General features: G+C 39.8%; 1 long non-coding RNA gene across 2 annotated transcripts; it reads left to right on the top strand.

The window, feature by feature from the left end:
- On the top strand, nt 1-27,815 carry LOC132542719 (uncharacterized). 2 transcript variants are annotated; one of them, XR_009553692.1, is made up of 4 exons: nt 1-1,393; nt 10,506-10,587; nt 12,295-12,386; nt 27,711-27,815. It is a non-coding gene; the product is annotated as an uncharacterized LOC132542719 (long non-coding RNA). The 2 variants fall into 2 exon arrangements; XR_009553693.1 differs by lacking the exon at nt 1-1,393 and having other exon boundaries at nt 9,773-10,587.
- The last annotated feature ends 48 nt before the right edge of the window (nt 27,816-27,863 follow it).

The raw sequence follows: 27,863 nt of genomic DNA, 5'->3' as shown, positions 1-27,863 counted from the left end.
CAAAGTAAACCAAGCTTTCAAATAACATGGTTATAATAATAATTATCTATAGCCTTCTTAAACTCTAAGATAGAGAAGCATTTTCCTCATATTTCACCCAGTCCTGGTACCTCTGGGGATTTGCTTGTTTTTTTTTCCTTGCTTCTCTTGATCCCTACCATTTAATATTTCATCTGCTGACTTCAACCCAATTAGTGCAAACAGTGCCACCTCACCATATGTCACTTCGGACTATGTCTAGCCATGCCAGTCTGGGATGTCAGCTCTCCAGCTTCAATACTCTAGTGATGACTTTCCTAGCTCATGGGACTTCTTTGTTCCATTTCTGGTGGTGCCCTTTCTAACAAAATTACCAGACCTAAGTATAGACCAGGACCCAAGGGATAAGGTACGTGTCCACAAGTATCCATAAGTTAGGGGAAATATAGATATCTTAAAGCAAAAGTGTGCAATAGTTTGCAGTGAGTAGACTTAGACTCAATAAATGCATTAAGCAAGTGGAAAGACCTAAAAAAAGACACCATAAATTTCTTGATCAAGTATTTTCTATTTAGGCCTAGACACCCTCCTCTCCTACCCCCTACTTCACTTCCCTCAATCACTCTTAGTCTAATATTGTCAGACAAATCAAGGACTACTTGATTATGACATTTTTAGTTACTACCAAGCTATCCCATTATCTGGGGCTCATCTGTGGGAATCCTTAGATTCTCTCATAGATATGATGGGCTTAGACCTTTAGTAGATCCCTCTGTCCACCATCACTGGTCACTTTCATCAGAATCATCATCATAAGCCCTCTTGTGGGTCTCTACAGGATCTTGCATTAAGTGTAGAAAAAAGGTAAGGCTTACCCCACTCTCTGAAGGGAGGTTGGGTCAACATACTCTGCTACTCAGGAAGACTGATCCTGAAATGAATGTAGCCTAGAATGTGATTATAGACTGTCAGTTTATACTGACAGGGACTCAGAGGTTACAGTTTCCTGTGCTAAATATGAATAGTTTTTAGCACTAGATCAGATTGATCAGGTTTACAGTTAATGGTATTTATATACTTTCCTCACATTTGGGAGCTGCTCTCTGTCCTGATCCAGCTTTCTCAACTCTGACACTATCTTTCCAGACAGTATTTTTAGCCCACTAGCATATTAGCTATTTGGCTCAGGCAAAAATTACTAAAGTCACAGGCCTCTTGGAATATACCTAAAATAGACTTTCTAACTACTTCCCACACAAACACCCTTAGTTCCATCTGCTCTATTCTTACCTTAGGTTCCTGATTATTAAAAAATTTGTGCTGTTTTATATGTTATCACTTTCTAGCCACCAAGGTGCAGATGCTACCATGACACCTAGCCTCCCTGGGCAGAAGACTTCACCATTGTGTCCTGGTATGTCACCTCCCCCAGAGCTCTATCCCACTAGGGAAAGACAGAAACAGGCTGAGGGTAGGGATGCAGGGAGGTGGTGCACCAGGTTAAGCGCACATAGTATGAAGGCAAGGACCCATGTAAGGATTCCAGTTCCAGCCTCTGGCTCTTCACCTGCAGGGGGTTGGGTGTCTCTTCACAAGCGGTGAAGCAGGTCTGCAGGTGTCTTCTGTCTCTACCTTCCTTCTCAATTTCTGTCCTATATAATAAAAGTGGCCACCAGGAGCAGTGGATTTGTATTGCAGGCACTGAGCCCCAGCAATAACCCTGGAGGCAAACAAAACAAACAAACAAACAGAACAGTCAGACTGAAGGTATGGATCTACCTGCCAATGTCCATGTCCAGTGGAGAAGCAATTACAGAAACTAGACCTTCCACATTCTGCATGTCATAAATAGTTTTGGTCCATACTTCCAGATTGGTAAAGAATGGGGAACCTTCCAATGGAGGGGATTGGGTACAGAACTGTGGTGGTGGGAATTATATGGAATTGCACCCCTACTATCTTAACAATCTTGTTAATCATTATTAAATCACTACTACTAACAACAACAACAACAAAAAAGAAAGAAATGAAGAGAAGAGAAAAAGAAATACAAAACAGAATTTGGACTGGGTTTGGAGTAATTCACCTAGTAAAAGACCTGATGAAGGGAGGGTAGAGGAGTGGAGATTGGGACACAGATCTTTGGTGCTTGGAATGATGTTAATCTATACTCCTAATAATTTATAGTCTTATAAATAACTATATATTCAATATTACATGGGGGAAATAGATCGAATGTCTCCAGTAATTTAAATGCCTAGATTTCAGCTTTGAGTATATATTCCTTTAGTCTAAGCACTTAATGTTTCAAATTTGGAAACTGATTGAATTTAGACACTGGACTTAAATTGTTGATGCATTTCTAATAATAACATTAAAAAAATACTACATTGCCTATAATCTTAAACCAGAGAGACCAGAAGCAACGAGTTCTGTCAGTATCTAAGATATAGTTATTTGTAAATAGCATTAAATGACATAAATCATGGTGAGGTCTTATATGGTACAGTAAATCCTAACTGTGGGATTTTCAAAGTAAACCCAGATTCCAAATAACTTGGTTATAATAATAATTATCTATTGTGCTCTTAAACTTTAGCACAGTAAGGAACCTTTCTCATTAAAAAAATTTTTTTTTTTATTTAAGAAAGGATTAATTAACAAAACCATAGGGTAGGAGGGGTACAACTCCACGCAATTCCCACCACCCAATCTCCATATCCCATCCCCTCCCCTGATAGCGTTCCCATTCTCTATCCCTCTGGGAGCATGGACCCAGGGTCATTCAGGATTGCAGAAGGTAGAAGGTCTGGCTTCTGTAATTGCTTCCCTGCTGAACATGGGCGTTGACTGGTCGGTCCATACTCCCAGTCTGTCTCTCTCTTTCCCTAGTAGGGTGTGTCTCTGGGGAAGCTGAATTCCAGGACACATTGGTGGGGTCTTCAATCCAGGGAAGCCTGGCCAGCATCCTGGTGGCATCTGGAACCTGGTGATTGAAAAGAGAGTTAACATACGAAGCCAAACAAGTTGTTGAGCAATCATGGACCCAAAGCTTGGAATAGTGGAGAGGAAGTGTTAGGGAGGTAGTCACTGCAAACTCTAGTGTACTTCTGCTTTCAGGTATATATTTTACAGTAGTTTATGGATACGTGTGAACATAAGCTCTCTCTCACAGAAACTGGTGTATATCTAGGTTTTGGGACTTTGTTAGAAAGTGAGCCACCTGAGATGAAATTAGAGTGTACTATAAAAGGAAAGGTCTCGGGGGTCGGGCGGTGGCGCAGTGGGTTAAGCGCATGTGGCACAAAGCGCAGGGACCGGCGTAAGGATCCCAGTTCGAGCCCCCGGCTCCCCACCTGCAGGGGAGTCGCTTCACAGGCGGTGAAGCAGGTCTGCAGGTGTCTATCTTTCTCTCCCCTTCTCTGTCTTCCCCTCCTCTCTCCATTTCTCTCTGTCCTATCCAACAACAAATTGCGTCAACAAGGGCAATAATAATAATAACCACAATGAAGCTACAACAAGGGCAACAAAAGGGGGGGAAAAATGGCCTCCAGGAGCGGTGGATTCATGGTGCAGGCACCGAGCCCAGCAATAACCCGGGAAAAGAAAAAAAAAAGAAAAAAAAAAAAAGGAAAGGTCTCACCCGAGAAATGAAGCTGAAGGGTTGTCATTCCACACGTGTAGTCTCTGGACACAGTCTGAGGTGAATCATGTTGAGGTGGCAATCGTTGCGTTGGTTAGGTTGTGGAGATGTGAGGTTCCTGCTGTCTTAGGGTTCAAAAAAGACAATTGATAGTTAATGTTATCATCACATTATTTGGTAATTGGTTTAACTTTGAAAAGTCCTTTTGTTAGGGTTTGCTGTATAGTACCCAGTATCTTGTATATAGCTGTGCTATCTCATTTTCTTTAAAGTCCATATTTCTCCCAGTCTTGGAACCTCTGGGACTTTACTTGTATTTCTTCATGCTTCTCTTCTTGATTTCCTACCTTGTAATTCTGTCTCTGCTGACCTCAACTAAATCAATGCATCCAGTGCCACCATGTATCCATAAATTAGGGGAAAATTATACTTCAAAACATGAGTGTTCAATAGTTTGCAATGAGTAGACTTACACTTACTATGTACATTAAGCAAGTGGAAAGACCTAAAGAAGACACCATATTTACCTAGTCAAATATTTACTGCTTAGACCTAGATACCCTCCTCTCCTACCCCTTACTTCACTCTCTCAGTTGTTAAATACAAAAGCTGGATAAAAGTAAGAGATTGGCACACTTTAATGATGGCATTTTTTGGTCACTTACAGGCTTCTCCATCATCTGGGGCTCTAGTTAGGAAATTCTTGGGATCTCACATAGATATGATGGTTCTAGACCTCTAATAGATCCCTCTTTCCACCATCACTTGTCAATTCCATCATAAACAGCATCATAAGCCCTCTTGTGGGCCTCTATAGGACCTTGCCCCCAATATAGAGCAGCAGTGGTAGGGACTGTCCTATACTCCCAAAGGAGGCTGGGTCAACCTACTCTGCTACTGGTCCTGAAATGAATGTAGCCTAGAATATTTCTAGCTATGACCAATGTAACCTGTGAGCTCAAACTGACAGGGACTCACAGGTTACATAGGTTCTTGTGATAAATGTGAATATGCATGGGCCCTAGGTCATATCGGTGGGGTTAACAGTTAATGGTATTTCTATACTTTCCTCAAATTTGGGAGCTACTCTCTGCCCTGATACAGCTTTCTAGACCTATTCTCAACTTTGATACCATCTTTTAGCCTACCTGTATGAAGTCATAGGGCCCTTGGAACATACTTAAAATAGACTTCCTACCTTTTTTCCACATGAAGACCTCTAACATCATCTACTATAGTGTTACCTTTAGGTTCCTGTTTTTATTTATTTTATTTATTTTTTCCCTTTTGTTGCCCTTGTTGTTTATCATTATTGTTATTATTATTGTTATTGATGCTGCTGTTGGATAGGACAGAGAGAAACTGAGAGAGGGTGGAAGACAGAGAGGAGGTGAGAAAGACACCTGCAGACCTGCTTCACTGCTTGTGAAGCGACCTCCCTGCATGTGGAGAGATGGAAGCTAGAACTGGGATCCTTATGCTGGTCCTTGCGCTTTGCCATGTGTGCATAACCTACTGTGCTACCACCCATGTGACACCCCCCCCCCCGCCATGGTTCCTGTATATTAAACAATTTGTCCTGTTTTATATCTTACTGTAGCCTTTCAACCACTAAAGTGCAGATGCTACCGTGACGCCGTCCTGACTTTCTTGGCAGAGGACCTCACCAATATGTCTTGGAACCTCACCTCTCCAGATCCCTACCCATTAGGGAAAGATAGAAACAGGCTGGGTCTATGGATCCACCTTCCAACATCCATGTTAAGTGGAGGAACACTTACAGAAACCAGACCTTCCACCCTGTGAACCCCATAAAGAATTTTTGTCTATACTCCCAGAGAGGGGTGAAGAATGGGATAGATTCCAATGGAGGAGACAGGACATGGAACTCTTGAGGTAGAAACTGTGTGTAATTGTATCTTTGTTATCTTAAAATCTTGTTAGTCATTATTAAATTACTGATGAAAAATTAAAAAACAAAAACAAACAAAAACAATAAAATAGTGAGTCAAAGAACTGAATAGACAGGTTTTTAAAAAATTTTTATTATTTTTATATTTATTTATCTTCACTTTTGTTGCCCTTGTTGTTTTTCATTGTTGTTGTAGTTATTATGGTTGTTATTGATGTCATTGTTGTTAGATAGGACAGAGAGAAATGGAGAGAGGAGGGGAAGACAGAGAGGGAGAGAGAGAAAGATAGACACCTGCAGACCTGCTTCACCACCTGTGAAGTGACTCCCCTGCAGGTGGGGAGCTGGGGGCTCGAACCAGGCTCCTTAGGCTGGTCCTTGCTCTTAGTGCCACATGCGCTTAACCTGCTGGGCTACCGCCTGACTCCCAACAGTTTTCCAAAGAACTGATATACATGATACAGACATAAAAAGAAACGCTCCACTTCATTTACCATTAAACAAATGCAAATAAAAACTACACTGAGATTTCAGGCTCAGGGGCAAAAAGAAAAAGGGGGAAAAAAACTACTATAGCCTCAGGCCATTTGGAATTTAACTAAAATATGCCTACTAGCTGTCTACAAAATGGACAGCCCCCCCAACTCTTCATCTGCACTATTCCAGCCCTTAGGTCCATGATTTGTCAACAATTTGTTTGGCTTTGTATGTTAGCTCTCTTGTCAACTACCAGGTTCCAGATGCTAGCATGATGTTGACCAGACATCACTGGACAGGCAACCCCACCAAAGTGTCCTGGAGTTCCGCTTCCCCAGAGCCCTTCCCCACTAGGGGAAGAGAGAGACAGGCTGGGAGTATGGATTGACCTGTCAATGCCCATATTCAGCGGGGAAGCAATTACAGAAGCCAGACTGCTGGGCTAGCGTGAGGGTGTTTCTTCAGACACGAGCTCTCCGGGTTGGAGAGAACTCTACGGGAGGAGAAAGACCAGGAACTCGTGGCAGAAACAAACGCAATGTGTCTTTATTGATCAGAGACAACGCTTTTATATATTAGAACTGGAAGTGGCAAGTCGGAAAAGGAAATGGCTAGGAAAGGGGGTGGAGAAAAGAAACGAGCGGGCTAAGGTAGAAACTCCCTTAGCAACTGTTGCAAAGGTTTTAACAAGTGAGATTAATTAATACATTGCAGGCAGGTTGAGGTAGAAAGAAGATAAATCAAAGGTGGGGATATTTCAGGCAAAACAATGATTATGTAAATAGGCCATAGTGTCAGCAGTGGAGGATGGAGCAGAGCAGGGGTTGGGGGGGCTGGTTTAATGCCTGACACCAGACCTTCAACCTTCTGCATCCCACAATGACCTTGGGTCCATACTCCCAGAGGGTTAAAGAATAGGAAAGCTGTCACGGGAGGGGATGGGATACAGAGTTCTGGTGGTGGGAATTGTGTGAAGTTGTACCTCTCTTATCCTATGGTTTAGTCAATGTCTCCTTTTTATAAATAAAAAATTAAACAAAAAAAAGCTACACTGAGATTCCACCTTTGAGAAAAGCCTACATCAATCAGAAGGTTGGCAAGGTTGTGGAGAAAAAGGGACTCTACTACTCTGCTGGTGGGAATGAAAACTGTTGTTACCCCTTTGGAAAACTTTATGGAAAGTTGTTAAACAAATAAAAATAAAATTACCTTATGATACAGCAATTCCACTCTTAGGCATCTATCCAAACACTAATTCGGAAGGACATATGCACCCCTATGTTCATAACCAAAGAGTAGAAACAGTGCTGAAGGTGTCTCATTTCCCCTGTGTATCTCCCCCTCCCTTCTCAACTCCTGTCTCTATTGAAAAAGAAATTTAAAAAATATAAAAAAGTGAAGTTCTGAAAAAAATAAAATGCCACTTTCCCTTGTTATACTAGCTAGTTGTTTTCCAGGAGAACTAAAAATTACTGTTGAATATAAAGAAAACAAAATATATAATTTGTTGTTTATATATAAAATTGAGTTAACATCTAGACTTAGATAATTATAAACGGTTTTTTTTCCCCCAGATTACTGCTGAGCTCTGGCTTATGGTGATGCAGGGAAGGATGGAACCTGGGACTTTAGAGCCTTAGACTTGAGAGTCTCTTTGCATGACCATTATGTTGTCTACCTCTGCTAAATAAAAAAAATTCTAAATGAAATGTATGTCATGATTTTAAACACCTGCAGATCTGCTTCACTGCTCATGAAGCAGATTCCCTTCAGGTGGGGAGTGGGGTGCTCCCACTCGGCTCCTTGTGCTTGGTAATATGTATGCTTAACCGGATGTACCACCACCTAGCCCCACAAGTCAAGACTTTTGACATTTGAAAGTCATATGGAAAGCAGGACATGTCTTTAGTGGGGCAGAGACCATAATTGGGTGGGAGTGGTTAACTTCCTTCTGAGATTTATCCACTAAGTGCCAGTGGATCCAAGTCATACAGTTAATAACCTCACCCCTGGGCCATGAGAACCACTGTGGAATCTAGACCAGAAGCAAATGCTCCCTCCTTTCTGGAGGACATTGTATGATTAGTTTCTTTCTCTCTCTGTTTTTTAAATTTTATTTTTAATTTTGTTTATAAAAAGGAAACACTGACAAAACCATAGTATAAGAAGAGTACAACTACACATAATTCCCAACACCAGAACTCCATATCACATCCCCTCCCTTGATAGCTTTCCTATTCTTTAACCCTCTGGGAGTATGGACCCAAGGTATGTCTTCTGTAATTGCTTCCCCACTGAACATTTGACAGGTCGATCTATACTCCCAGCCCGCCTCTCTCTTTCTTTAGTGGGGCGAGGTTCTGGGATATCAGAGCTTCAGGACACATTGGTGGGGTTGTCTGTCTAGGGAAGTCTGGTTGGCATCATGCTAGCATCTGGAACCTGGTGGCTGAAAAGAGAGTTAACATACAAAGCCAAACAAATTGTTGACTAATCATGAACCTAAAGGCTGGAATAGTGCAGATGAAGAGTTGGAGGGAGGGGGGTGTCTCCATTTTGTAGATAGCTAGTAGGCATTTTTTAGTTATATTCCAAAGGGCCTGTGGCTATACTAATTGTTTTTTGTTTGTTTGTTTGTTTCCCTGAGCCTGAAATCTAATATGCAGGTAGATCCAAGTTATTGTCCTGGGAGGTGATGTCATTGCTGGAGAAAGGACCAGAAAGCTGGATCAGGGAAGGGAGTAGCTCCCAAATATGGGAAAGGTATATAAATATTGTTGACTGTAAACCCCATCAATTTCTAAGAGCCCTGGAAGTGTCTGAGACACGATAGCACTTAGCCCATTGTAGTCCAGCAAGCTTTCTTTACATCTGTTTTCTCCACTAAACCATAGCTTCCCAGGGTGGTAGGAATACATGTTATTTTACTTACCCAGAATTTACAAGGACTCAGTAAATATTGTCTATATGAGAAATAATTGAATCAAACTAGCTTTTTAGGTTTGAGTTTCTAACATGTAACCAGTGTGCTTGCTGTCTTCCTTTTTTCCTTTTTCCTTTGAAAGCTTTTATCTGTAAAAGCCTCATAAAGTAAGAAGAATCTTTTAGACTACAAAATCTGAATAAGGGCAAGAGACTGGCATACTTTAACAATGACTCTTCAGTCAGTATCAGGCCACTCCATCATCTGAGGCCCTGGTCAAGGAGTCTTGGGATTCCCACACAAACACCATGAGCCTAGAGCTCGAATAGATCCCTCTCCCCATTATCATGGTCATCTCCATCAGGAACAACATAATGGGCTCCTTTGAGGGCCCCCATAGGACCTTGCCCTCAATGTAGATCAACAATGGTAGAGAATGTTCCAGCCTCCGAAGGGGGGTTGGATAACATACTCTGTCTACTACCTTAAGAAGATGAGTCTTGAAGTTGGTGCAACTAGGAATGTTCCTGCTGATGACCACAGAAAGCAAGTTTGGACCTACAGGGATATACAGAGGTTACTTAGGCTCCTGTGCTGAATATGGGCCCCAGATCAAATTAAATCAGTGGGGTTTACAGTCAGCAATATTTATACACTTTTCTCATATTTAGAAGCTACTCTCTTCCCTGATCCAGCTTTCTGGCCCTTTTTCCAGCCATGACATCATCTCCCCAGACAAGAACCTGGGTCCAATTGCATATCAGATGTCAGGCTCAGGCAAAAACTAATAATGGGCCCTTTAGGATATACCTAAAATAGTCCTAATAATTATTTCCAATATGGAGACCCCAAATCTTCATCTGCATTATTCCAGCCTTTAGGTTCATGATTAATCAACAATTTGTATGACTTTATATGTTAACTCTCTTTTCAGCCATCAGGTTCCAGATGCTACAATGATGCCAACCAGACTTTCTTGGACAGATGACCCCACCAATGTGTCCTGGAGCTCCACTTCCTCAGAGCCCTGCCCCACTAGGGAAAGAGAGACACAGGCTGGTAGTATGGATTTATCTGTCAATGCCCGTGTTCAGCGGGGAAGCAACTGTAGAAGCCAGACCTTCCACATTCTGCACCCCATAATGACCCTGGGCCCATACTCTGGTGGGGGGATAAAGAATAAGAAAGCTTCCAATGGAGGGGGTGGGGTGCAGAAGTCTGGCGGTGGGAATTGTACCCCTCTTATCCTATGGTCTTGTCAGTGTTTCCTATTTATAAATAAATAAATTAAAATAAAAAACTAAAAAAAAGAACAGTCCTTTAACATAAATCAACTTCCATGTTATGAAAAAGTTTATTGTGCTCTCTTGATGCCCTAGATCAGTCCCTTATTAACCAAATGTCTTCATTTACAGGACAATTAGGTTAAAGAGGGCCATAACTCTTGTTAGAAGAATTGTAAATCTAGCTAACCAATAGTTACTACTTGACAATCCGGATTCTGCATGCTTTTTGTACTTTTCTGTAAGACTGTTACCTTTAACTCCTCTCATCTTTATCTATTTGTCAAGCAATTCTGATATAGTTAATTATGGACAAGCATTCATCATACAGATATATCCTTTGGATCTGGATAAGACTTCACCTTCTCAGGTATTGGGATTTATGGGATGGTCTTAATGACAAAAAGAAGATGTTTTCATAATCTTTAAATAATAAGTGGCATTAATTGAACCCAGGAAAAAAATCAAGGGGATTCATGAACAGATTTATAAATTTTCTTCTTTCAGCATTTTAATTATGCTGGCATTTTAATTGCATTGTAATTGCACTTTAATTGCATGTATTTGTATAAATTAAAAAATAATTAGAACTATGCAGCACTTGGGAAAGTAATTTATGCATATAGACCTTTAAAGATGTACATGTGAAGAATGATTTCATAGTTCTCACCATATTAGAGAATTTAAAGTTGTTTTTGCTGAATAGGTCTCTAGCTATCCAGATTAATGTGCCTTCTCTGTTCTTTATGTGATCAAGAAAGGAACACAGAATTGGGGGACCTCATGGAAAATCTTTTAGATTCTAGAAAAACAAAAAATATGTATATGCATATACATGTGTGTGTGTGAATTATGCAAGAAATACCATATATGGCTTCAGTGTTAATATCTATCTTCATACATATATTGTAAAACACCTATAGTTATTTTTAATTATTTAGAGAAAACATCATTAGTTTCTGTAACCAAACCCACTCAGACTTAGTACAGTGAATTATCCCTGTACAAATACATTTCGTTTTGTTTTATCATCACTGTTTTTACTGCTGTAGACCAACTTTTTCAGATAGAAACACAGGATAAGAGAGAAACATACTATGGTATGTTTCCACAGCTTTGTACAGTTCTGTAGGGGCTGGACTTGAAGCTGAGTTACACTCATGCTCAGTCATAGTACCAGGTAAGCTACACTGTTGCCACACACACACACATACACACACACATATGCACACACACACACATACACACACATACACATACACACACACACACACACACACACACACACACTACTGCTCAGCTCTGGCTTATGATTGTGTGAGGGATAGAACCTCGGACTTCATATTTTCAGGCATGAAAGCTTTTGCATAACTATAATGCTAACTCCTTGAACCCTATATATGTTTTTTTTTTTAAAAAAGAAAACAAATTTGAAGGTGATCTTTAATTTTTTTGTTTGTTTTAAGAGAGAAAACCAGAGCATTACTCTGGTATATGTGGTGCTAGGGATTGGACTTGATACCTCGTGCTTGGGAGTCCAGTGCTTAATCTTCTGTGCCACTTCCTGGGCCACCCACATACATATTTCTTATGCACATTTGTATGAGTATTTTCTTTTCTTCTAGTTCAACTCTGAGAAATTTCTGTATACTGCATGTGGTTGGTAAGGACAAAGGATGATGAATCACTAAATTAAGACAGTAGAATTAAAGCATTTTAACAACATTCTTGGCACAGGTCATCATGGCAAAGCATGTGCATGAGATAGGGGTCACTCATTCAACAAATACTTATTGTGTGTTCAGTACTATTGAAGTTTGGCCCAACCCCACTTCATAAGTTATTAGCTCAAAATAATTAGAATTTTTGACCTTCATTTATATCTTTTTACTCAATATCTATGCTTTCTTTGTAACCTGAACTATATTACATAATCCTGGGAAATTGTGAATTGGGATCCTGTGTATTTTGGTTTACTACTGCTTCAGTATATGGCTGTCCCTCAGCTCTCCAATCTGCCAGAGAGTACTTCTTGGCTGACTTATTGCATAACACTGCACTTTTATCTTTTGGAAAGGAAAAAATTAAGAAGCTTAATAATGAAGATTGTATTACCTACCTGCCTTGGGATTATGGTTTCAAAAGCTTTCTCAAGCAAGAGGATATAGTGTAAGTAAATTCCCTGCCTTTCTGGATGACCCTCCTCCTACACACACAGCCCTCCCAGAAAATTTCTTGGGTTCATAGAGCACATTCTGCAGCCTTCTTGTTTGTAGTACTTTAGTTAGTATCTGCCACTTCTGGGAGGTTGTCAATGATGTTATTTATTTTTGAATCACCTGAAGCACTTTATTTTGACAGATATAACTTGTGTCTGGAGCTAGAGGACAAATATCTTCAGGTGCATTTGTGTTTATGTTAGTATTTGTAAACCACAGATCCCCAATAGAATCTTCTAGGTCTTCTATTGTACAACTAGTCCACATTCAGGGTAGTTTTGTAGGCTCTGATCTGGGCTGTGGCTGGATTCCTTTTTCTAACAGTGGTTTGTTTCCTATGGCATGAGGTCAGGTATGTTCAGGGTGGTATGACTGTAGGATGGTCTTTTAAAATTCTTTATGGGACAATTCTTTGCAAAAAGGCTGTTACAAATCAGCTCTTAGAATGCTTTGCAGCAAGATGATATTCCAGACCTTGAAACATGCCCTCTCTAAAGGGAAAGAAATAGAGGGTAGTTCTATCTCCTTTGAAAGTTATATTGAATTATATCCTGGAGAGAAGAAAATCCAAAAAGATTGCCTTCCATGCAAACCAGGTAAAATATGTTATAATCTTTTGCCTCTCTCCAACACCTAGTCAGAAGTATGTGTCTCTGAGTTCTTGTGTGCTTGAATTAAACCTTATTCAGGTTAAGATATTGTCTTGAATTAAACCTTATTCAGGTTAAGATATTGAGTTGCAGGAATAATATTGAAAACTTTTGGCTTAACCAAGTGCATACTTGGCAGTAATGTGGATACTATTATAGAGAGAGCTCACAGTGTGTAATATCTCAAGCACAATAGCAAAGTATTTCTCATTAAGGAAGCAGGTCAAAGTAGTGGCTCCTAGTTGGTAGATACCTCTTTTAGTAAGTGACTCTGGTCCAGACTTCCTTTATGTTAAGGGGAAGGTAAGAGGCTGAGATGCCTTTTCCCCAGGAGTTGCAGATTCATCATATTTAAACTCAACAAATAATTAGAGGAAAAATATAATTTGTAGAAATTTTGAAGCTTTTATTCAGGAAAAGTGAAAGCATACATATAGTTGGCATGTGAACAAAGAAAGAGAGGGGGAGAGCCAATAGTGACAGAGATACATATTTTTTTTATGAACTTATAAGACCCCACATTCATATCCTTTCTAAGCCACGCCCATACTTATTACACTTTCCAAGTGCCATTTCTTCTCCCTTCTATCTCAGGTAAGGGAAATAAGGTCTGGCTCCCTCAGATATTCCTGAATTCTCTGTGAGAGGGCAAAACAAGTTCCTGATCACAAAAGTTCTCAATCTCAGTGGAACTTTCTGGTTCTTACCTTCCTCTAGCAGCACAATCAGTACGTAGGAGCTGACAGCTTTTGCATTTGGCCACTGGAACAGGATCAGGGAATGAAGGTAGAATAGCTGTTTAAAAGTCTTGGTCTAGAAGTGACACTTGTTATTTCTGTCTATACAGTATAGTCTCAAAACATAGAGATCCTGGGAAAGTAGTTGATTGGGCAGCTACTAAAGGGCTCTTACTCACACCTTAGTAACATTGAAGGGGATGATGACATTTAGGTACTGTTAGAGCTGACAGGACTGCTCTGATGCTTTTCTAAGGCAGCACCATGAATGTTGTATGAATAACCCAAGCGCCCATCTTGCAGCAAATAGTTGTCTGCTGTGTAATCACTAAAGAAGTCATCTCCTTACCATTGAGCTACTGAAGTAACTCCTACTTTTCATGAGAAAACAGACAAGTGTCCCAAACATACTCCCAGTTTGGCCTCTTTTGAGCAGAGGAAGGCAAAGTTAACCTCTTGAGTAGGTACTTAGCATCAGATATTGCATCATCCTGGGTGTGGACCTTATCCTCATTTACCCTCTGTCCGTTTGGCAGGGTGATGAGAACAACCTATGCCTTTGTTTCTCCCATGGCTTTATGCCATACAGGGCACTTTATGATGAGTTTCAAGTAAGATTATGATGAATAGTTTGAAACAATTGCCTTGGTACTGTGTATTATGTTTTATGAAAGAGGCTGCAAGAAGTAGGAAGGGGGATAAGGAATGGTGTCTGTTAATGAGGCCATTGTCTTTTCACTAGCAACACCTGCTAATCACCCAGGAAACAAAAAGTCAGTGTAGTGAGCAACAAGGTGGTGATTTCAGACTACTTACTAAATGATTGTATAAGGACTTGTGGGGAAGCATCTTTACGAAGTATTTTTTTCACTCTTTCTTGCTATTCTTCATCTGATAAAGTACAAAACTTAGTTGGTATTTTGTCTAACATTTCTATGCCTGATTTAAAAAGAAAAACGTAAACTACTTTTTTGACTTTACCCTTTAGCTTCAAAAAGTGCTTTTTTTTTTTTTTGCCACCGCTAAGAAAGTGTACCAAAATTCAATTTGCCTTTAAATTTTTTGAGGATTAGAGAAAATTCATGGTATTATTCTTTAAAAAAATTTTTTTATATAAGAAAGGATTAATTAACAAAACCATAGGGTAGGAGGGGTACAACTCCACGCAATTCCCACAACCCAATCTCCATATCCCACACCATCCCCTGATAGCTTTCCCATTCTCTATCCCTCTGGGAGCATGGACCCAGGGTCATTGAGGGTTGCAGAAGGTAGAAGGTCTGGTTTCTGTAATTGCTTCCCTGCTGAACATGGGTGTTGACTGGTCGGTCCATACTCCCAGTCTGCCTCTCCCTTTCCCTAGTAGGGTGGGTCTCTCGGGAAGCTGAGCTCCAGGACACATTGGTGGGGTCTTCAATCCAGGGAAGCCTGGCCAGCATCCTGATGGCATCTGGAACCTGGTGATTGAAAAGAGAGTTAACATATGAAGCCAAACAAGTTGTTGATCACTCATGGACCCAAAGCTTGGAATAGTGGAGAGGAAGTGTTAGGGGGATACTCACTGCAAACTCTAGTGTACTTCTGCTTTCAGGTATATATTTTGCAGTAGTTTATGGATACATGTGAACATAAGCTCTCTCTCACAGAAACTGGTGTATATCTAGGTTTTGGGACTTTGTTAGAAAGTGAGCCACCTGAGATGAAATTAGAGTGTACTATAAAAGGAAAGGTTTCACCCGAGTAATGAAGCTTAAGGGTTGTCATTCCACACGTGAAGTCTCTGGACACAGTCTGAGGTGAAGCATGTTGAGGTGACAATCGTTCCGTCGTTAGGTTGTGATCGGCGGATGCAATATTATTTGATATGGATTGGGAGAGGCATACGGGAAAGTGGGCCCTATCCAAGGGTTCCAGGATTGGGGGAAGTAGAGGCTCTATAGTGGACATGTGAGGTTCCTGCTGTCTTAGGGTTCAAAAAGACAATTGATAGTTAGTGTTATCATCACATTATTTGGTAATTGGGTTAACTTTGAAAAGTCCTTTTGTTAGGGTTTGCTGTACAGTACCCAGTATCTTGTATATAGTTGTGCTATTGGATGCTTCTGATCTATTTGGTCTAGGCTTTTGAGAGAGTCTGCATATCAAATACACAGCCTATATACTAAAAAGATTCAGTTTGTGTTTTGAAAAACTTCGAGACATACAATTGATTTTCCCCCTCTCATATTAATTAACTAGTGATTTATATGTCTACATTTTGCTAGGAGTGTACATAAACATCATTCCCACCACCAAAAGACTGTGACCCATCCCTCTGACCCACTCCCACCACCCAATGGCTCAGGAAGCTGCATGTTTACCCCTCGCCACAGGGTTTTTACTTTGGTGCCCTACTTACAATTTGGTCAGGTCCTGCTTTTAGTTTCCCTTTCGGGTCTTGTTAGTCAACTTTTGTTGATGAGTGGGATCATCCCATACGCATCTATATCTTTCTGACTTAGCTCACTTAACATAATTCCTTCTAGCTCTGTCCAAGATGGGTCAGAGAAGGTGGGTTCATTGTTCTTGATAGCTGCATAGTATTCCATTGTGTATATATACCACAGCTTTCTCAGCCACTCATCTGTTGTTGGGCACCTGGGTTGCTTCCAGGTTTTACCTATTATGAATTGTGCTGCTATGAACATAGAAGTACACACCTCTCTTTGGTTGGGTGTTATGGAGTCCTTGGGGTATAAGCCCAGGAGAGGAATTACTGGATCATATGGAAGGTCCATGTCTAGCCTTCTGAGAGTTTTCCAGACTGCTCTCCACAGAGGCTGTACCAATTTACATTCCCACCAGCAATGTAAAAGGGTTCCTCTGTCCCCAGAACCTCTCTAGCATTTGTTGCTGCTGTCCTTTTTGATGTATGCCATTCTTACAGGAGTGAGGTGGTATCTTAGTATTGTCTTAATTTGCATTTCTCTGACAATCAGTGACCTAGAGCAGTTTTTCATATGTTTGTTAGCCTTTTGGATCTCCTCTGAGGTGAATGTTTTGTTCATATCCTCTGCCCATTTTTGGATGGGTTCATTTGGTTTTTTGGTGCTAAGTTTGCTGAGCTCTTTATATATTTTGGTGATTAGTTTCTTGTCTGATGTATGGCATGTGAAGATCTTCTCCCATTCTGTGAGGGGTCTCTCTGTTTGTTTAATAATTTCTTTGGATGTGCAGAAGCTTTTCAATTTGATGTAGTCCCAATGGTTTGTTTCAGTTTAGTCTTCCTTGCAACTGGGTTTGTTTCATCAAAGATGTCCTTGAGGTGTAGGTGGGAAAGAGTTTTACCAATCTCTAACAATTTGATTGTTTCTGGTCTGACATCTAGGTCTTTGATCCATTTGGAGTTGATTTTTGTTTCCGGTGAGATAAAGTGGTTCAATTTCATTCTTCTCCATGTTACAACCCAGTTTTCCCAGCACCATTTATTGAAGAGAGCCTCCTTTTTCCATTTAATCCTTTAGGCCCCCTTATCAAAGATTAGATGTCCATAGGTGTGGGGATTTATTTCTGGGCTTTCAATTCTGTTCCACTGGTCTGTGTGCCTATTTTTGTTCCAGTACCATGCTGTTTTGATGATGATGGCTTTATAATATAGTTTAAGGTCTGGGAGTGTGATGCCTCCATTTCTGTTTCTTTTCCTCATGATGGTTTAGGCAATTCTAGGTGTTTTCAGGTTCCAGATAAATGATTGTAGTGTTTGTTCTATTCTCTTAGAGAAGCTGGAAGGAACTTTGATGGGTATTTCATTAAATCTGTATATGGCTCTGGGGAGAATATTCATTTTGATGATATTTATTCTTCCAATCCATGAGCATGGGATATCTTTCCGTTTCTTGGTATCAGTTTCTATTTCCTTGAGTAGTGACTCATAGTTTTCAGCAAACAAGTCTTTCACTTCTTTGGTCAACTTTATTCCTAGGTATTTGATTGATATTGCTGAAACAGTAAATGGGAGTGATTTCTGGATGTCTTCTTCTTCAGATTTAGTGTTTGCATAAAGAAATGCCACTGATTTTTGTACATTGAGTTTGTAGCCTGATACCTTGCTATATTGCCTAATAACTTCCAGTAATTTTCTGCTGGATTCTTTAGGTTTTTCTATGTATACTATCATATCATCTGCAAATAGTGAGAGCTTGACTTCTTCCCTTCCAATCTGTATTTTTTTGATTTCTTTTTCTTCCCTGATTGCTATGGCAAGAACTTCCAATACTATGTTGAAGAGTAACGGTGACAGTGGACATCCCTGTCTAGTCCCAAATCTGAGGGGCAATGCTTTCAGCTTCTGTCCATTGAGTATGATGTTGGCTATAGGTTTGCTATATATAGATTCCACTATTTTGAGGAATTTCCTGTCTATTCCTATTTTTTGTAGAGTTTTGAGCATGAATGGGTGTTGGATTTTGTCAAAGGCTTTCTCTGCATCTATTGATATAATCATGTGGTTTGTGGCTTTGCTTTTATTGATGTGGTGAATGACATTGATTGACTTACGGATGTTGAACCAGCCTTGCATTCCTGGGATGAATCCCACTTGGTCATGATGAACAATCTTTTTGATGTGCTGCTGTACCCGGTTGGTCCAGATCTTGTTTAATATTTTGGCATCTATGTTCATCAGAGATATTGGTCTGTAGTTTTCCTTTTTTGTTCTGTCCCTATCAGCTTTTGGTCAGGGTGATGTTGGCTTCATAGAAGGTGGAAGGGAGTATTCCTGTTTCTTCAATCTTTTGGAAAAGCTTAAGAATTATGGGTACTAACTGTTTCCTGCAAGCTTTGTAGAATTCGTTTGTGAAGCTATCTGGTCCAAGACTTTTGTTGTTGGGGAGATTCTTAATAATGGTTTCAATTTCTTTGTCTGTGATTGATGCATTTAGATTTTGTAGTTCTTCTTGGTTCAGTTTTGGAAGGTCATATGCTTCTAAAATTATTCCATTTCTTCCAGATTCTCTAGCTTGGTGGCGTATAGTTCTTTATAGAAGTTTCTCATGATTCTCTTGATTTCTATGGTGTCAGTTGTGATATCTCCTCCATCTTTTACAATTCTATTAATTTGAGTCTTCTCTCTTTTTGTTTGGTGATTCTGGCTAGGGGGTTGTCAATCTTTCAAAAACCAACATTTGGCTTCATTGATATTTTGTATGGTTCTTTTATTTTCGATGTTGTTTATTTCTGCTCTAACTTTAGTGATTTCTGTCCTTCTGGTTGTTTTAGTGTTCCTTAGTTCCTCTTCCTCTAAGTCCTTGAGGTGTGCAGTAAGGTCGTTCATTTGAGCTTCTTCTTGGTGTTTAATATGTGATTGTATGGCTATAAGTTTCCCTCTCAGTACTATAGCTGTGTCCCAAATATTTTGATAGGTTGTGTCTTCATTTTCATTTGTTTCCAGGAACATTTGAATTTTATGCTTGAGTGACTCTCTAACCCAGTGGTTCTTAAGGAGTATGTTGTTTAGTTTCCACATTCTGTGACTTTTAATAATTTTCTGTTTGTTGTTAAATGTTAGTTTTACTCCCCTGTGGTCTGAGAAGATACTTGGGATGATTTCAATGCTCTTGAATTTATTGATGCTGTCTTTGTGGCCTAACATGTGGTCTATCCTTGAGTATGTGTTATGTGGATTTGAAAAGAAGGTGTATTCCAGTTTTTTTTGAGTGAAGGACTCTGAAAATGTCCAAGAGGTCTGGTCTGCCAATCTCTTCATTCAATTCTCTTGTATCTTTATTGGTTCTATGCTTTGTTGATCTAAGTGTGAGAATGGGGTATTGAAGTCTTCCACTATTATTGTATTACTATTGATGTATTTTTGAAATTCTTTCAGTAGGTGCTTAATGTATTTAGATGGTCCCTCATTGGGTGCATGGATGTTAATAATTGTTAAGTCTTCTTGGCTGATTGATCCTCTAATCATTATGTAATGTCCTTGCCTATCTTTTATTACTTTATTTAATTTAAAATCTATCGTGTCTGAGATGAGTATGGCTGTTCCTGCCCTTTTTTGTGGTCCCTTAGCCTGTATGATGGTTTTCATCCTTTCACTTTAAGTCATTGTTTATCTTGTATGACATATGGGATTCTTGCAAGCAGCATATGTTTGGGTTATGTTTTCTGATCCATCCCCCGACCCTGTGCCTTTTGATGGATGAGTTTAAGCCATTGACGTTTATTGATATTATGGATATAATGTATTGTAATGTGAATGCTCAAAAAAATTTTTTTTGCTCTGATATATTGCAAGTATTATAATGATGTTCTAGTTTATAATAGGTCTTTTAGAACCTCTTTCATGGCTGGCTTGGTGATGGTTGCCTCCTTTAACTTTTGTTTGTCTAAGAAGGTTTTGATCCCTCCATCTAGTTTGAATGGAAGTCTAGCAGGATATATTATCCTTGGTTGAAACCCTTTTTCATTCAGGCCATTCTCTTCTGGCTTTTAGAGTTTGAGTGGAGAAGTCTGCAGATAGTCTTATGGGTTTTCCCTTGCATATGACTATTTGTTTTTCTCTTGCAGCCTTTAGGATCCTTTCTTTATCCTTACTTCTTCTCATTGTGACTATGATGTGTCTTGGTGTCTTCAGGTCTGGGTTGATTCTGTTTGGTACTCTCTGGGCCTCTTGAACCTTGATATCCTTTCTGTTATTCAGGTCTGGGAAGTTTTCTTCTATTATTTCCTCTAGAATGTTTGCTTCCCCTTCCTCTCTTTCTTCCTCTGGCAGGCCAATTATACGAATGTTACTTCTTTTGAGATCATCCCATATGTCTCTGTTGTTGTTTTCAGTGTCTCTCAATCTCTTTTTAAGCTCTTCCACCTGTTTCTTCATTTTCTCTAACTCATCCTCTGTCTGACTAATTCTGTTTTCTGCTTCTGTTAGTCTGTTTTTCCTTGCCTCAGCTTTTTTCTTCATTACAGCTATTTCAGCTTTCAGTTCTCTAATTGCCTCAAGATCATCAGTATTTCCCTTGGGGGTCTCAACTGTTGTTTCCCTAATACTGCCATTCCTTTCCTCAGATGTTGTTTTCATTTCTGTGATTAATAAGTTTAGTATTGCTTGCATACTTTTCTTATCTATGGTTACTTCTGGATGATTTGCAGTTTCTTCTGGGCTCTTGTCTTCATTCATTGGAGTAGCAGTTTTATTTGTTTTTGATCTACCCATTTTTTTGATTTATGTGTTTCTTTTTTTATGCTCTGTTGTTCCTCAGTTTTTGTGTCTATAAGTAACAGTGTACTAAATACCTATATGACAATTGCACTCACCAACCTCAGGAATTACAGTAGCAACTGAAGCAAGTATTAAACCAGTTTAATCGTTACCAGTTAGCCAAACAATATCTCCAGTCCATGATTAAATAGTAACCAAATCCCAGTGAAGAAGAAAGAGAAAAGAAAGAGAGGATAGCAAGAATACACAGTTATGGAAGTCTACTATCCACTGTATATTCTTTTTTTTTTTCTCTTTTTTTTTTTTATTTAAGAAAGGATTAATTAACAAAACCATAGGGTAGGAGGGGTACAGCTCCACACAATTCCCACCGCCCAATCTCCATATCCCACCCCCTCCCCCGATAGCTTTCCCATTCTCTATCCCTCTGGGAGCATGGACCCAGGGTCATTGTGGGTTGCAGAAGGTAGAAGGTCTGGCTTCTGTAATTGCTTCCCTGCTGAACATGGGCGTTGATTGGTCGGTCCATACTCCCAGTCTGCCTCTCTCTTTCCCTAGTAGGGTGGGTCTCTGGGGAAGCTGAGCTCCAGGACATATTGGTGGGGTCTTCAATCCAGGGAAGTCTGGCTGGCATCCTGATGACACCTGGAACCTGGTGACTGAAAAGAGAGTTAACATACAAAGCCAAACAAATTGTTAAGCAATCATGGACCCAAAGCTTGGAAAAGTGGAGAGGAAGTATTAGGGAGGTACTCACTGCAAACTCTAGTGTACTTCTGCTTTCTTACTTTGGTGCCATACTCCAAACTCAGTCAATTTCTGCTTTGCGTTTCTACTTCTTCTTCTTTTTTTTTTTTTACATGCATAACATTCCCCAGATTTCCATTTAACAATACAACCCCCACTATTTCATTCATCATTTTTCATGGACCTGTATTCTCCCCACCCACCCACCCACCCCAGAGTCTTTTACTTTGGTGTAATACTCCAATTCCATTTCAGGTTCGACTTGTGTTTTCTTTTCTAATCTTGTTTTTCAACTTCGGCCTGAGAGTGAGATCATCCCGTATTCATCCTTCTGTTTCTGACTTATTTCACTCAACATGATTTTTTCAAGGTCCATCCAAGATCGGCTGAAAACGGTGAAGTCATCACTTTTTACAGCTGAGTAGTATTCCATTGTGTATATATACCACAACTTGCTCAGCCACTCATCTGTTGTTGGACACGTGGGTTGCTTCCAGGTTTTGGCTATTACAAATTGTGCTGCCAAGAACATATGTGTACACAGATCTTTTTGGATGGATGTGTTGGGTTCCTTAGGATATATCCCCAGGAGGGGAATTGCAGGGTCATATGGTAGGTCCATTTCTAGCCTTCTGAGAGTTCTCCAGACTGTTCACAGAGGTTGGACCAATTGACATTCCCACCAGCAGTGCAGGAGGGTTACTTTGACCCCACACCCTCTCCAGCATTTGCTGCTGTTACCTTTTCTGATGTGTGACATTCTCACAGGAGTGAAGTGATATCTCATTGTTGTCTTTATTTGCATTTCTCTGACAATCAGAGACTTGGAGCATTTTTTCATGTGTTTCTCGGCCTTTTGGATCTCTTCTGTGGTGAATATTCTGTCCAAGTCCTCCCCCCATTTTTGGATGGGGTTATTTGTTGTCTTGTTGTTGAGTCTGGCAAGCTCTTTATATATGTTGGTTATTAAACTCTTATCTGATGTATGTACTTGAGAAAAAAGAACAGAACTGGAGGCATCACACTGCCAGATCTCAAACTGTATTATAGGGCCATTGTCATCAAAACTGCTTGGTACTGGAACATGAACAGACACACTGACCAGTGGAATAGAATTGAGAGCCCAGAAATGAGGCCCCACACGTATGGACATCTAATCTTTGACAAAGGGGCCCTGACTATTATATGGGGGAAGCAGAATCTCTTCAACAAATGGTGTTGGAAACAATGGGTTGAAACATGCAGAAGAATGAAACTGAATCACTGTATTTCACCAAATGCAAAAGTAAATGCCAAGTGTATCAAGGACTTGGATGTTAGACCACAAACTATCAGATACTTAGAGGAAAATATTGGAAGAACTTTTTTCTGCATGAATTTTAAAGACATTTTCAATGAAACGAATCCAATTACAAGGAAGACTAAGGCAAGTATAAACCTGTGGGACTACATCAAATTAAAAAGCTTCTTCACAGCAAAAGAAACCACTACCCAAATCAAGAGACCCCTCACAGAATGGGAGAAGATCTTTCCATTGTATATTCTAGGGGTAACAAGAGGGGAAAGGTTACTAGAGCAGAGATACACACATAGAGAGTCCACTCTGAGTCAGATTTCTTCCCCAAAAATAATTCACAAATTCAGAGAGGCAAAGAAGAAGGAAGAAGTGTATGATAAGATAAAAAAAGAAAAGAAAGAGACCAGAGAGAGAAAAGGGAAAAGATAAGAAAAAGAGCTGTAATTAAAGAGCAGTGAAAGGAAATTCCCAAATGTGTATCAGTGAATTCAAAAAAGCACACTTTTTGGTGGTGTGGGGGCTTGGGGCTGTGACTTTGGAAGCTGGAAGATTTAGGAAGAAAGGATGACAAGAATGAGAAAAAGAAAAAAAAAGAAAGAGAGAGAAAAAAGCAAAAGATAAGAAAAAGAACAGTCATAAAAGAGCAGTGAAATGAAAGTTTTTTTTAAATGTATTTATTTTTAATTATTTAATTAGCTATGTGGGGTGAGGTGGGGGGGTTGGCTACTTAGAAAGAAAAAAGGCCAGAGGTTTCAGAAGGGTATAGACTTAGAATGAATGATACTCCCTGATGGGACAGGAATTTGGTTAAGAAAAGGAGCTCCTAGCAGGGGAGCCTGCTAGGAGCTGGTCCCCAGGGACTGGTTATGGGGGGGGGGGGCGGGGAAGGAGGTATGCTTAAAAATTAAAAGGGAAAAAAATTTTTTTCCCCTTTTTCCTACTCTACTTCTTAACCCAAATTAAGTTATAGTCACCTCCTTGGTGTCACTGCTAGGACCCCTTATTGGCTGGCCTACTAAAGCCAGAAAATCCTGCCGTTTCCATTAGATGTGGTCAGAGCTCAAGCCACTAGCAGCTTCTCAGTCCGCCATCTTCTGGGAACCTCGGTATTATTATTTATGGTAAGAATGCATGTAGTGAAGTAGTAGCTGTCTCATACTCTTTTCCTGATCAACAAGTTAAAGCAACAAAAAGTCACCTGAAAGCTTGCCAAATTTTAAGTTGGATTTATTTTTTAAATTATATTTATTTATTTATTGAATAGAGACAGCCAGAAATCAAGAGGGAGGGGGTGATAAAGATGAAGAGAGAGAGACACCTGCATCATTGCTTCACCACTTGCAAAGTTTTCCTTCTGCACATGGGATCTGGGGGCTTGAACTTGGGTCCTTGTGCATGGTAACACTTGCGCTCAATGGGGCGTTTTGCCACCTAGCTCCATAACTGGGATTTATTCAGAAACTCACTTAGCAACAGGTGGGTAAAGTTGTGCATGGTGAATGGATGGAAAAGGTGTGATGGAGTCTCAGGACTTAAGAGCCATACTTAATGGAGCAATTTTGGGAGTTACGCACCAGGACACATTGTTGGTAGCAGGAAGATGGGTCTAGGTGCTATGAATTAAGGGGAACAGGATATTAAACTGCACAGAAGGACTCAACAGTGTTTAATGGTAAAACCAGGCTGAGAACTAAAGCTCCATGGTTTACTCAGTCCCCATTAGGTGGCTAGGAAAATATATCCCAGCCAACTTCCAGTGGAATTGCCAATTAGTAGTCACTGCTGCACTTTGCTCCCATGATAAACTACTTAAAGGAATAACAACAACAATCACATGAAAGTTCATGAATTGCAACTAGCATTTCTTAGCCACAAGGTTCAGGTACACATGGTCAGTGAATGTGGAAAGAGTGAAGAACCTGCTGAAGTCCCAGCACCCATTGGGAAAATAATCTTGCTTGTCCTTTGAACACTCAGGGGTAAACAATTCTCCCCTGCTATTATTTCCAAGAAGCTGTAAATACAACAGCAAGCTATCACAGGCACAAAATCAGCCAGTGACACATGGCAGAATCTCCCCTCACTCACCCACCACAATACAAATAGAGAAATCCAACACTCTAACCAAAGTGACACCTGCTGACACAATAACAGAAGCCACACTTGGAAAATAAAATCTTGGAAATTCAGTGATGCTGAAGTCACAAATGATGAAATAATCTAGATCTAGAAAAAGTAAGAGAGATAGAATACAGAAAACTCATGAAGATACTTAAAGAAACATACAGACACAAATTCAAGAACTTAGAGATCATTTAACATAGAATTACAAAACAGAAAAAAATAAACTCCAAAGTTACAAGTGTGAAGAACACTTTGAATGCAGTTCAGTCTCAGGTAGCAGTCCTAGAAAGTAGAATAAATCAGGAGGAGGAGGAGATAATATCAACACTAGAAACCACAACCACCATACTTCTCTGAATTTAAAGCTGTTGGAGCCAAAGGACTAGACATACAGTTTTCTAAAGAAAAGATACACATGGCCCACAGACACATGAAAAAATGCTCCACTTCACTTATCATTAGAGAAATGCAAACTAAAACTACACTGATGGTATACCCTCTTATAGCTGAGAGACTGGATTACATCAACAAACCAGGAAATGACAGATGTTGGAGAGGTTGTGGAGAAAAGGGAACTCTGCTATATTGCTGGTGGAGATGCAAACTGGTACAGGCCTTTTAAAAGATTGTATGGAGACTCCTTAAACAAATAAAAATGGAATTACCTTATGATCCAGTAATACCGCTCTTGGGAATACAGAGGATGCTCAAGCACTAATTTGAAGGGACATGCGCTCCTATATTCACAGCTGGATTAATCAAAATAGCCAAACAGCAGAAGCAGCCTAAATTTCCATTATCAAAAGATAGGCTAAAGAAGTTATTGGATATATATGGAATACTACTTTACAATAAAAAATATGATATTTTGTCGTTTGGGACAAAATGGATGGAACTGAAGGTGATTATGCTTAGCAAAAAAAGTAAAGAGATGAAAGGTGACCAGATGGTTTCAATCATATGTGGAATCTAGAGATCTGTTTTACATGAACTTTCAAAAAAAAAAGTCCAAATAGAAGCAAGCAAACTGTTTGTAAGACTTATGAGAAATATGGTGGCTATCTTTGGGAGGGTAGGAATACAGAACTTTGTGAGTGTGATGTGGAAGATAACCATCATAGTTCTCATAAATCTATTAAATGGAGAAAGGAGAGTCTCTTCAACAAATGGTATTGGAAAAATTAGAGTGAAAAGCAAAGAAGAATGAAACTGGACCACTATATTTCACCAGACACAAAAGTAAATTCCAAATGGAGTAAACACTTGAATATTAGACCAGAAACTATCAAATAATCAGGGAAAATATTGACAGAACTCTTTCCATCTAAATTTTATAAGCATCTTCAATGATATAAATCCAATTGCAGGGAAGATTAAAACAAAAATAAACCAATGAAACTGAAAATGGGGCAACTTTGAATGGTCCTACTCATGACCACAGAATGTGAGCTCAGATCTATAGGGATGCAGAGGTCACATAGTCTCCTAAGCTGAATAAGGGCCCCAGATCAGATCAAATCAATGGGGTTTACTATCAACAGTATTTATACCCCTTTCTCATATTTGCGAGCTACTTTCTTTCCTGATCCAGCTTTCTGGTCCTTTCTCCAGCCATGACATCATCTCCCCAGACAATAACTTGGATCTACCTGCATATCAGATTTCAGGCTCAGGGAAACAAACAAACAAAAAAAACAACTAGTATAGCCACAGGCCCTTTGGAATATAACTAAAATATGCCTACTAGCTATCTACAAAACGGAGACCCCCCCTCCAACTCTTCATCTGCACTACTCCAGCCTTTAGGTTCATGATTAGTCAACAACTTGTTTGGCTTTGTGTGTTAACTTTCTTTTCATCAACCAGGTTCCAGATGCTAGCATGATGCCAACCAGACTTCCCTGGACAGACAACCCCACCAATGAGTCCTGGAGCTCAACTACCCCAGAACCTCGTCCCACTAGAGAAAGAGAGAGGCAGGCTTGGAGTATGGATCGATCTGTCAATGCCCATGTTCAGTGGGGAAGCAATTACAGAAGCCAGACCTTCAGCTTTCTGCATCCCACAATGACTTTGGGTCCATACTCTCAGAGGGTTAAAGAATAAGAAAGCTATCAAGGGATGGGATGGGATACAAAGTTCTGGTGGTGGGAATTGTGTGGAGTTGTACCCCTCTTATCCTATGGTTTTGTCAATGTTTTCTTTTTATAAATAGACTAAAATAAAAAAGAATATTCATCAAAGAAGAAAAAAGTCATCTGTTGATGGGCATTTAGTCTGCTTTTCATAGGATTTGAGAGGGTGGGGACATAGAACCTTGGTGTTGAGGCACTAGACACTGTAATCTTAGTCTTGTAATCACAAAAATGAAAAATATCTATGTAATCAAGATTTTATAGTGGAAAGTCAAGTAAATGTGTGTGTGTATCCATGTGTTTATTTCCAGAAACTTCAGGATTTTGTGTATGGATGATTTCACTGATCCTGGGATGACATTTTCATTCATTTTATTTTATAGATAAATGAGAGAGGAAGAGACATCAAAACACCAGAACTGAGCTGAGAAGCAGATGAGACCTCTGTGTGGTGCTGGGACTTAAACCTGGCTGCGCATGTGGACACACACACACACACACACACACACACACACACACACACACACACACACATA

The sequence above is a fragment of the Erinaceus europaeus genome, chromosome 13 (assembly GCF_950295315.1).
Source record: "Erinaceus europaeus chromosome 13, mEriEur2.1, whole genome shotgun sequence".
NCBI lineage: Eukaryota > Metazoa > Chordata > Mammalia > Eulipotyphla > Erinaceidae > Erinaceus > Erinaceus europaeus.
This window is presented reverse-complemented; position numbering and strand designations above follow the sequence as displayed.